Source organism: Bactrocera oleae, chromosome 5 (genome assembly GCF_042242935.1).
Source record: "Bactrocera oleae isolate idBacOlea1 chromosome 5, idBacOlea1, whole genome shotgun sequence".
Lineage (NCBI taxonomy): Eukaryota > Metazoa > Arthropoda > Insecta > Diptera > Tephritidae > Bactrocera > Bactrocera oleae.
In genome coordinates, this window is record NC_091539.1 from 71022805 (window position 1) to 71034979 (window position 12175).

The 12175-nt window shown below is 34.0% G+C and overlaps 1 protein-coding gene across 1 annotated transcript in view; it reads left to right on the forward strand.

Annotated features, from left to right (window-relative positions):
• The window catches only part of Ac13E (Adenylyl cyclase 13E), a 94286-nt gene that overhangs the window by 3116 nt on the left and 78995 nt on the right, over nt 1-12175 (forward strand). The window lies entirely within an intron of this gene.

The following is a 12175-nucleotide window of genomic DNA, read 5'->3' on the forward strand; positions in this document are numbered from 1 at the left end:
ATGTTGAATGCAACCACTCTTGCATTGTTCGGCCAAGGCGGAATTGCGGTTGCCAAAGAACGGTACATATATGAATGTTATGTTTTGCTGTAGTTTTATGATGTTATTATCGTTTTGATGTGCTCATCTAAGCTTCGTGGTTAGCCAGGGAGATTTTTTAGTACAAATAATACTTGTAAAAGTGGTTTTCTCTCTTTGTCTTCTTGCTGTTTTATGATTTTAAGTTATAACACACAGTATACTCCTCATTTTTGTTGTTGCAAAGTTCTTATTTAGATTTAAAGAACAATGAAGGTTAGTAAATTTTGAAGTTTTTCATGAAATATACTATAAGTATAAAGAGGCTTATTGATAATAAGAATACTGCTGTGGACCAATTAAAAAACTGAGATTTGACCAAAAGAACAAAAAATTCAATGTCGGTCGGATGTTGGTCAAATAATATTTTAATACTATAGTAACTGCAGCTGTGTGTGTTTTCGATTTGTTCAAGAACCAAAGTGATTAAAATAGCCAATATCTGATAACTTTGAGGGGCGTTGTAAATTACGAAAAATATTTTTGAAGCTGACGAAAATTATGTTCAGTATTGCCGAAGTCATTAATTACTGAATATGAGTACTCATTTACTTTGCAATTACTATTGTACTCATAAAAATTCGACAACGTATAATTGCAGCGTTTTGAATACAATGAGGTTGTGAATTATGATCATGGGTAAAATAAAGCTCGTAAAAATAGCATAATAATGAAAACTCTGTAGCACACTGCGGCTCAAAATCTAAAGGCGAAGCGTTTACTTAAATTCCATTCTCGGAATGAGCAGCCTCCAACCTTGCGGTAATGTAATGTTGCATAAAATATACATAAGGGATTTTTTATTTGATGTACACTACGTTGTAATGAAAGCAACAAAATGTGCGCTAAAATATTCTCTGCTTTCATTTTTCAATAACAGTATTTTTTCAGTATTTTAATTTTCACAACAATCGTTCATGTTTATACCCTGTACGAGATATTTTAAGCTCGCCATTAAGTTTGTAACACTCAGATAGAATTTTTGGGACTTAAGTATATATGTATATACATATCTAACTGATCAGCGTGACGAGCTGAGTCAATTTAGTTATGTCTGTATACACGTGAACTGGTCACTCAGTTTTTGAGATATCGATCTGCATCGCTATAATTTTCGAATTAAATATTCAGATCACTATTATAACATATAACTGCTATTCAGACTGACCGATCCAAATCAAGATAGTGATCTTCGTAAAAGATCTTTTTATTTACTTCTAATGCTCATATTTCGACTTGAAGATTGCTTATATCAAACAATGTGGCTAGAAAGAACTAGCAAAATGTTTTCCGTTGAATGCAAACCGTTGACCGCTTACGTTTTCAGATTTAGTTAACACTAGACTACGAACTTGCCCAAACGACCGGTTGCATCATTTACTTAGAGTTTCCTCTTTATTCCTATTAAATATTTTACGATAATGTCATGATTTTTATTAAATTTATGCATAGAATAATATTATAGATTATTTTGTTCTTACGCTTCTAATTTTCAGAGAGAGAGAGACCTATTTGAAATAGATATAAGGTAAATCTTCGTAGTTTTAGTGTTAAACATATGGTTGCTATAAGAAATGCACTTGTGAGGGGTATTATAGCTTCGGTCGAAGTAAACGTTTTGTCTTATTTTTATTTACCGTTATCACAATATTTTCTCAGCATTTCAATTATATTTGGTTACTTGGTTTTTATCGTTTACATTACCACCAATAACAATAACATTGGCGTTACAACAACATTGCAGTCTGCATTATAGCTTGAATTAAAGTTTCAACTGTCTGCTTCACTCGAAAGCTTAACTTTTTCATATTATCCGCATCACCCGCTTCCCGTTGGTGCATTAAATATTAATGAGCGAGTGCGTTGTTACTTTTGCTTCGGCAATCGAAGTTGTAATGGCAATCTGTAGGCCAATATAAGTAACTCGCAAGCAGGCACATACACACATATGTACATTTGTTTTAATGTTAGGGTGTCCGCTACGGAAAAAATCAATAAGAAAGTTTTTACAGATCGAATAATTTTTATTGAAATATAACTTTTTCAAATTTGTAGTTTGTTTGTTTAATGCAAAATATCAAAAAATGCCATGTATGAAACATGATTTAGGCAAGGCTTAAATTGTTTTTTTTTGTCTTTAATAAAAACTGAAACTTCACAGGTCGTCTGCAAAGAAGTCGACTTGTGAAATAACGGTTACCCTAAAGTATATAGAGATTTGTATATATGTGCATGCTGTGCATTACAGGTACAACGCTTTGATTGTTGCCTTTATTGTGTATTTTGCTGCAATTACATGGCACCACTATGACTTTGTACAAGTATAACAAACGCAACAAACAAAAAAAGACAGGTAAACAAAAAACAGCAAGCAACGTGAAACGTAAACTGCACTCAATTGAAACAAAGCAAAACGAAATGACAAAAACTAAAGCAAAATAAAATGCACGCGAGTGTACTGAAATGAAACAACGCGTTTTCTTAACAATTTCCCGCCACTTGCTACTCCAGCAAATATGTCAACACATACCCACACACACATGTTTTTATATTAGTACAAATGTACGACTGTGTGTATGAATGCACCACTGGCCGCGAGCTCTATAAAGCATTCCAACAATTTCATTAATTATGCATTTTATGCCATAACATACGTTCAATGGTTGTATAACACTCGTACATGGCGATTTATATACACACATTTGTTTGTGTCTTTTTCACTTTTCCATTGCAGTCGCATTGTTGAGTGAATTCCACCGTCAGCCACCAGCGGTGATGGCAACACACTCTCACAGATACACAAGCGTTCGTATTCGTGTTTATATGTATGTGCAGGTGCTGCAATTTGGATGCAAATTCATTGAATGATTGCAAAATGGAAACAAATAAATTAAATAGAAAAGTGAGGAATTAATTGATTAAATTGCGGCACTTAATAAGAATTAAATAAACATTCAACTTAAATATGCAACAAACTGGAGTGGCCTAAACCTTAAAAAATTACAACTCATTAATAAATTATTCAATAATTCCGATTTTGTTATTCAATATAGTTGCCATCAAGCACGAGACACCGACTACTACGTTTTTCCAACTTTCTTAAACCATGTTTTGTAGTAAAAGACATATTTATTTTTAAAATAGGTCTCAGTCTTGACCGTTTTCTTCATTACCGTTTTTTTTCGAGCGAATAATCTCTTGTGGCCATAGCACAAAAATGATGTCTTGGAATCAGATCTCAAGAATATGGCGGATGCATAAGCAACTTGAAACAGTTTTGGCATCATTTTCAATGATATTTCAATTGTGACTTCGCGTGGCACTCAGTTTATGCAGAGCTTTTGCATACTCCACATTCATGGACGATATCTACAAGACGTCGCTTTGATATCTACATACATAATGTCGGCTATCTGGATCAACCGCATTTTATGTTCATTAAAACCTATAACGAATGGTCCTCACCATGAGCTTAGAAAAAATTCGCCAAGACACCTTTTGTTATGAGTTGCGAATTTTTCACCAAAAAGTAGCACTTCTTTGCTTGCGGTTAAGTCTCTTCGTCTTATGATAAATAATAATCAGTGTAGTTCACTTCTTTCTACTTTAGAACTGATGTTGTTGCAAATAAGTTCCAAAAGAAATAGCACATAAATTTTATGTAGAGCAAGATTCTTCAATGTGCTCAAGACCAAATATTTCTTTTGTTATCAGCTATCTTTGTATTAACTTTCCTTTATACTCGTATTTCAACAACTTTTCCTATGTAACAACATCGTCAAAGTAAACATATTACTCTCAAAATGTGTTGAAATATTCATGTGTTAGTAATTCGCTTCCCTACTCATACTTAAGCCCACATAACATTTGTTATCCATTATTTATGTAATAAAGGAGAATATATTATATGACCACCATAACTCACTCTCTTCGAAATTGCATAAATAACGCATCCCCTCTCAACAACTGCCCTTCGAAACTCTTCCGGGCTTTTGTTGAACGGCTTTAGTTTCGCCGACGATTGCTTATAAGTGTGTAAGTATGCCTTGTTGTAGCGTGTTTTACATTTAGCTTTTACTATAGTTCTTGAAAAAGTACATTTCTTTAATAAAATGTTGCTACTTTGCCAGATATGCATGATGGGTAAATACCCCCACTTTGTAAGCGCCGTTAGGCGTGTGTTCCACCCGAAGTTAGTTGCTAGGCGCAGCCCTCGTGTGTTGTTGCTGTGACTTCTGTTTGCCGTTCCAGCGTTGATACCGCTCACACATAGCATGAGGGCCTGACTGCATTTATGGGTGTACATATTATTACCGTTAACACTACATAAACACATATATACCAATACTACCAAGCGGAAAGTTGGTTTTCTTAGATGAAAATTATTCACTTATTTAATTACTACAAACCGTTATTAGAAAGATGAAAATTTTGGGTAGAGATAAATTATACTGTCTACATTTAATTAATTAAAAAAAATTTCTTAGAACCTAAACTTACTCATATACAATTTTTTTCAGAAACAATATGAAACATTTTTTTTCATAACATATATCTGAATATGTAGCCAAAACATTTAATCAACCCCTTAAAGGTGAACATTTGGCAAATAATTACAAACTTTCTTTTGCATGTCCTTCCGCCTCCTTTCCCTGCAGGGTCACTCAATTACAATAATCCTTTTCATGTTCAACTGCATTTGGGTGGCGAGTAAACAACGTCCTTAAACACTGAAAGGATCGCATTGGGCCGCTGCGTGCTTCTGCATGCACACATTCACATAAATATTAACGCAAAAGTTCTCATTTTTTAGTGTATTCTTTTGCTTTTAAAAATTTACACACATAAATTTCATGCCTGACATTATACATACTTTAAAAGGTATGAATTTTATTTTATTATTCTTTTATGAGCACACATACATATGATTAAAAAATACACTTATATAATTCGAAAGTTCTACATCAATTGAAATCCGTAATATAAGTTTTCATTTTATAAGTAAAAAAGTTAACGCAAATCCTTTCGAGTCAACAACGGGCTCACCTTTTCTTCTAATAAAAATGTGAAGTTTATGAAGTTTTCATCAAAAGTATGTGAATATACATATATAGCGAGACTTACATAATATCCATTTCGGAGTATAGATTTAGGTGGTTCTGCCAAGCTATCCCTGGTGGCGCATTTAATTGGTGATGTTCGCCGTATATCATTGAGTGGGATGTTGATGCTCAATGATATACGTCCGTTCGATATCGATTATGTTCAATAAAAATGCTTTTTGATGGTCGAAAGTGGGCTGGATCATTAAAAAGGCATTAAATTGAGTGGAATAAAGCAAACGGACAGAGTTTTGTGTTCGCAGAAAATGTATCTCATTTCGTCTTTTTAACAAAATAGGAAAATAGGATAAAACATATGCCAGCAGAGTCATGTTAAAATAGTAAGGTAAAAGGGTCTCTCATCATCGTTTAGTGACTAACTCAACCCATTTTTAATGATCGTATATCATCACATAAAACTTGAGAATGAAATCGAGGCTATAAAAGAGATCAACGGTGTAACAATTACGGCACCTCCTATAATCAACCACTAATGAGGAGAAAACTGTCAAAAATAGCACCGAAACTAAAAAAGGATAATGTTGGTCGAAAATCAAACAATATTTAATGTGATCCAATGTGACATTACAGACTAGAATTGGCTTGCCATTGACCCTGACATTCAATTGTTCGCTAAATTCAAATAATTGGTACGGAGAACTTAACCCATTGAGGCCCCAAAGGCCTTGCAGGTCAACAGGCCTCGAAGTAAATTGAAAATTAGTTTAAGTTTATTATATTTCGTTGCTAGAAGGTCTAAGTATTGCTTTAGAACTGAACTCCAAAACGGATTAGGCCTGTCGTGAAAATCAATTCGCTTTAATTCTGAGAGTATTTACTGAATTTGGACGACATTTAAAGAACCAGACTTGCAATTAGTTATATTCGATTTAGTAATACTGTTCCATGCTTCCATCCGTCAACGCAGCTTGGGATGCAAGCAGCTTATACTCTTCTGTCATTTGTGGATTTTTTTGACTAATTAATAATTACCGATAATTTTTTTTGTAAAAAACATAATACCGAAAACTGACTCACTACACAATTATTCGAATTATTTTCCTCCAGTTACGCCACAGAACACCAAAGGTGCTGCCAATAAAAAACATTAAAAATGCTAATAAATAAAAAACGCTGAAATTAACTTAAATCCATTACTCGTGTATGTGTGCGTGTGAGAGTGTTTGATTCTTGGTGTTTATGCATGCCTATCTGTGTGTTTGTGTGTGGTGCACAAATGAAGTCCATTAGCGGCGCTGGTACTCATTACCTCACACTCGGCGTGCCATATTTGGCGGGGAAGGTGTTGATTTTGGCAAAACAACTCATCAGAATTACACCGCACAAATTTCATTTGCAGTTTCAATACCACGCTATTGTTGTTGCTGCTGCTGCTGTAGCCGCTGGTGTATTTTCATTTGCAGCAAAATTATTTTGAATTTTATTGTTGAGCAATTTTGCCTTTATGTACTTGCACTTGCCGGCTTGTGGAAACAGGCAAGACGCTTTGATGTCTGGCGCGTTGCGCTTGAAATTCCACACACACCACAACAAAAGGCATCGATGAGAGGCAAACTTACGCGCAACTATTTGAATGCTTTTCTCCAAATTTGTGTTATTAAATTGTTATTTTGCAAAAATTAAATTATTTACATTTTATTTTCGCTTTTAAATTAAAAATTAGCAATTTAATTTTTATTTTTGTTTTGTGCGCAAATCGCGGTTTGTTTACGCTCGAGCAGCTTTTGATATTGCCACATAGAATGACATCATTTTACCAACCCACAGAACGGCCACCCGCTCAACTTGCCCTCCCACCGGCTCCAACACACAAACACATACAATAGAAAAAGAAAGAAATGTTGCCGAAAATATCTTTTTTCGTTTAAGCTGTTTTAATGCCTCATTAATTATTGACACTAATTTGAAATTAATTTTCGTCGTTGATCGATGTATGCAGCTGTCATTATTTCCGTTAATTTATCATATTTTATTCAAACAATTTTAACGCAGTTCATCGCAAGCCAGCTGACACATTGATAAGGCAAAAGTCATGACTGACAAAAGTATGAGTAATTATATGGTGGAGCTACCAGCAGGGAGGTGATTGAAGCATGGAAAAAAGGTAGAAAAAGCAAATTTCAAGAACTTACTTCGTTAGACCATAAAAAAATGTTTATGAGTAGTTGTATTCGTTAATTAACATTACGTTGTCGACGGCTTTACACCTTTACTCGTACCATAATTTGGCTTTCGTTAACCTTCTCGCGATCACAACAAACTACTAGGACTATTTGCATTCTACATATTTTCTGTCAAAAAGTCTTAACTAACTTATTCCTCTTGCTGCTTGAAATAGATTTATACCTACTTATAGCATATAGAGCTTCTCATAAGAGTCAACAAACGTTTTAAGGAACTCTGCTTCATAATCCTTACTTTAGTTTTGAAACTAGCGTTATGCTTTCGAAATGTCTAAATTCCATATATTTTATAGCTACAATATTTTTGCAAAGGTCCACAGAAATTTTTATTTATATTATGTATATTTTTATTACTAAAAGAAGAAGAAAAATGTTAGCAAAACAAATATTTGCTTCAATTGTGCAAAACATCCGAAGAGAACAAGAGCACCAGAGCACCACGCCGCCTGTCATCTTTCACCGCTTCAGCGCCTTCGACTCAAGGTGACGTAATGCTAAGCCACGATCATCTGTGAACTCGCTTGCCATGCTTTTTTGTTGTTATTGTTGTGCTTTTTATATTTATGTTTTGTGTACTATTTATTTGTTTGTGTGTGTGTGTGTGTTGCGGTTGTGGCTGTGGTTGCGGCTACTTTTCGATATCCATTTCAATTTCGTTCTACTGAAATAGATACGCGCACTTGGCCAACGCAAGCAAACACACACACACACACATACCTTTATAGATACAAATTAACAAATAAACAGCAAACAACACTATGATGTATCCACATACTTTAAGTGTGTACAGAAAAGCATAAAAAATATTGGCAAAATGAAAAAAATTAAAGAAAACAAGTAAGGAAGACCTAAGTTCGGCTGTAATCGAACATTTCTTACTCAAAAAACTTTACTCGCACTACTACTTTTTACTCGCAAAATTTTATATCAAACTAAGGCAAATATCGCCGTGATTTCATTCATTTAAAGAAAGAGAATACACTGTTATTTGAAAAAGATTCTTTCTGAATTTTATTAAAATTTCTTACGTTTTGACTGATACCTGCTTTTACCCATTTTTGGCACGCTTTCGAAAATTTTTGGACGTAAGATGAAATATCTTGAGGGTACTTTTTGAGCAAAGTTTTATTCTGATAGCTTTATTGATGTTTGATTTGTGTATTGTAAAGTGAGAAAATCAGATGAAATTTAAAAGTTCGTTATATGGGAATCAGGCGTGGTTGTCATCCGATTTCGCTCCTTGCAGTGTCTAATACAAGTAGGCATGTTTGGATAATCTTACACCCCAAATTTGGTTAAAATGGGTTGAGTTGAGTGAGTTATCTTAAGCGATTTGGAAGATAAGCACATTAAACCATTTAGGGGGCAGAGACATGCCCATTTTTAAAAAATGTTAAGCCCATACGTGTTCCTGGCTACTGCGATCTGTTGTAAGAAATTACAGTTTTGCATCTTTTTGCAGCTTCATTATGGCACTTTATGAATAAATACCAATCTCCATAGGGTGCCAAGGTGTACCAAGTTTCATCAAGATAATCAATTTTTACTCAAGTTATCGTTTGCACGGAAAGACGGACGGATGGACAGACAGTCACACGGATTTAAACTCATCTCTTCATCCAGATCATTTATATATACATATATAACCCTATATCTAACTAGATTAGTTTTCGGTGTTGCAGACAACTGTTAGATGAACAAAACTATTATACTCTGTACCAACATGTTGCAAAAGTATAAAAAGCTCAGAAGCCGCCGCTTTTGCTGTTTTCAGAGGCGTGCTGCGCTACTTTTGTTGCTGTTCGCGTAGACTACAAATGTTGGGCGACGTTCACACACACACATCCATACAAAACTATGCTGCACACACATATATATTAAAACAAAACTAGAACCACTTTACTTGAATGTTTAGCCGAGTGGGTTTGTGTGTGTCTGTACAACTCGCTCTGTTTTATTGTATTATTTTTACTATGGTTTTTTTCTACTGATTTTTACGTGCTTTTATATGTTTTTGTATAACATTGTTTTTCCTTTGCTGCTTTTGGCATTCTACACAGCTTTAATTATTCTTTTTCAAATTGGCTTTCAATAACTTTTGCAGTCGCGCGTTTTCTATTGCCTTTTTATATCGACACCATTCAAATCATTTTTTATTTGCCTTTTTTAAGTTTTACTCTTTACGTTCTTATTGTTTTTTTTTTTTAATATTTTTTATTGTTTTTTGTTTTTTTTTTCGCTTGGCGTATCGTCTTCGGCATAAATGATTACCGAGCTGGCTTTGCAATCAATCGAATTGATTTAAATTTAATGTTGTATCAACAAGGCATCAACAACAACATCAAAGGCAACACAAAAGCGAAGAAAAAATGTTATTTAATTTTGACACATTTGTTTTATCGGCTCTTTTATTAGCGCACATCGACATTCCGCCGCACAACTCAAACCAGAAGTCAACTGGCAATTTGGACGCCACTTTAATGGCAAAGCATTTGATGCGCGCCCATATTTTGCCACTTGTTTAAAGCAATTACTGCGGTCAGCTCGCGTTGATGAGCCGCTTGTTATTGTTGTTTACATTCACTTAATCAAGTTAGTAAATATATAAATAAGCGACTGTGATATACGCACTCAAGCCTTTTAGTGTCTTTTGTCTCCATTCTGCAGATACATGCATTTATATTTATTTTGAAGAGAGTTAAAGATTTAATTTAATTTATGTTGCAATATTATTCATTATATTTGAATTTAATTTTTTTTTGTGTTTTGCGATTGATTTCTTAATAATTTTTATTCGTTCTGATTTAATTCTTACAAGGGCCAACAGACCATTGTTGAAGCGTTGTCTTTATTCAAACAACTTTTTGTGTAATCATTAATATTATTGCAATATCCTTCGAAATCATGCCTAGCATACTAGCTTAGCTCTAAATAAAATGAGAATTCACACATTTTGTCTATTAGTTCAATGAAAAGAAATCCTCTAACTATTTTAAGCAACACAAATCCAAACCATTAACACTCTAATAATCTTATGAAGCGTATTTCTGCAGAGCAAATGCAACAACTTTGACAAGTAATTCGTGAAAAATTAGCAACAAATTAGCTTGTTGATGTTTATAAACAAACAAATGCTTGTAAATACAGACTAATATAACGTCCAACATGTGTGACGTAATACACACGCACATATGTCACGATAAAATGTCAAAGGCAGTAATGAAGCGTTGCCAACTGTCGAAGCCACTAACATGGGAAAACCAACAAAATCATTAAATTTACGAAAATTGTACCGAACATGAATGATTGGACAAATGTGGAATGTCTGACTTGCTTGTTCGACACTTGATACAATTAAAAGAAACAAGCAAGCAACAAATATATTTCTGCCAACTGTGACAATGACATTTACGATGACAACTGGTAGTGATGGCAATAAACAAAGAGATACAGCAACCGTAAAGAGATTCAAGCAACAAGGATAGAGCTTCAATGGATTAAGCATGCTTGTATACATACATACTTGTACATCTGTAATAAAAACGCACTGTGATCTGTGACCTACTGTCCCCTTCTCACTTCTTCGTCCTTCAATCGATCCAAGTATTTTTAGGAAAGTCTCAAACAACGTCGAAGGCTAGATATTTAATATCTATCACGATCGTGTCGCACTTGAAGAACTGGTGCTTGGGTGCCTCTCACGCAGAGTAACAGGAATGACAGTTTTTTTTTTATTTACTGTGTTTAATAGATGTTACTAATAGCAGCATTGCTTTTTCTTTAGGGAGTATAGTTATCATTTATTTTTCCTTTACTTTCTTCCTTACAAGCCTTTTCCTTATGATATTTGGATCCACAACAAAAAACTGTTGGACTTATTGGTAAACGTTTTTTAGATAAGCAAACCGTCATTTAATTTCCTTCTATGTCAAAGTGTTCAGCGAAATTAAAGGCATAGAAGATACTACGAAAACACAGACAAATAGCGTAATCTTCAGTTGGGCTGGAAAATTTCGATCTATGTTAAGCAGAGAGAGCATGACTTTGGAACTATTATTCATGCGCCAATGCCTTCTGCCCTTTGTCAGTCGTGGCTTTTTATTGGCAGTGGAATTATATACATTTATGTATACTATATTGAAATATTAATTAAAAGCTCGAAACTTTTTCTTTTATTCAGTTGTAACATACAAGTATATTCAATATTTTTGTCAGCAACAACAACCCAATTGATGCGACTGTCTACACGCATCTTCGTCACGTTCAATCGCAATTAAATGGGCATTTTGTGGTTTGGGGGTTCTCCCGCCATTTAATTCATTCAATTGGTGTTGTTGTTTTTTGGAGCACCAAATAAATTAGAATATTTTGCCAGACATATGTATGTATGTATATATGTGTTTTAAATATTTAAATGTTCAATGAATGTTTTGCATAAGTAATTATCAGATTTTGTGGCTATTACAGTGATAAATTACTAATAAAATTGATTTAAGTAAATGAATTATGGCAATTTCGGGAATTGGATATCGGTGTATATTTTCAAACAGTAGTTTCTCAAGGTAACCATTTTACCTAAAGAGAACATAAAGCTTTAAAATTTATATAACTCTCCGGTTATAAGGGGCCGCTTTGCATGAATAAATAAACCCTATTACGCAATTTCTGTAAAAAAAGCCCTATATTGCTGTTTTAAGCAACTAAGTGTCTATTTAAATACGCCAGATCTACTGAAAAATTAGAAATGTGCAGAAAAGATAAAAGCTACAATAATTAAATAAAACTTTGGAA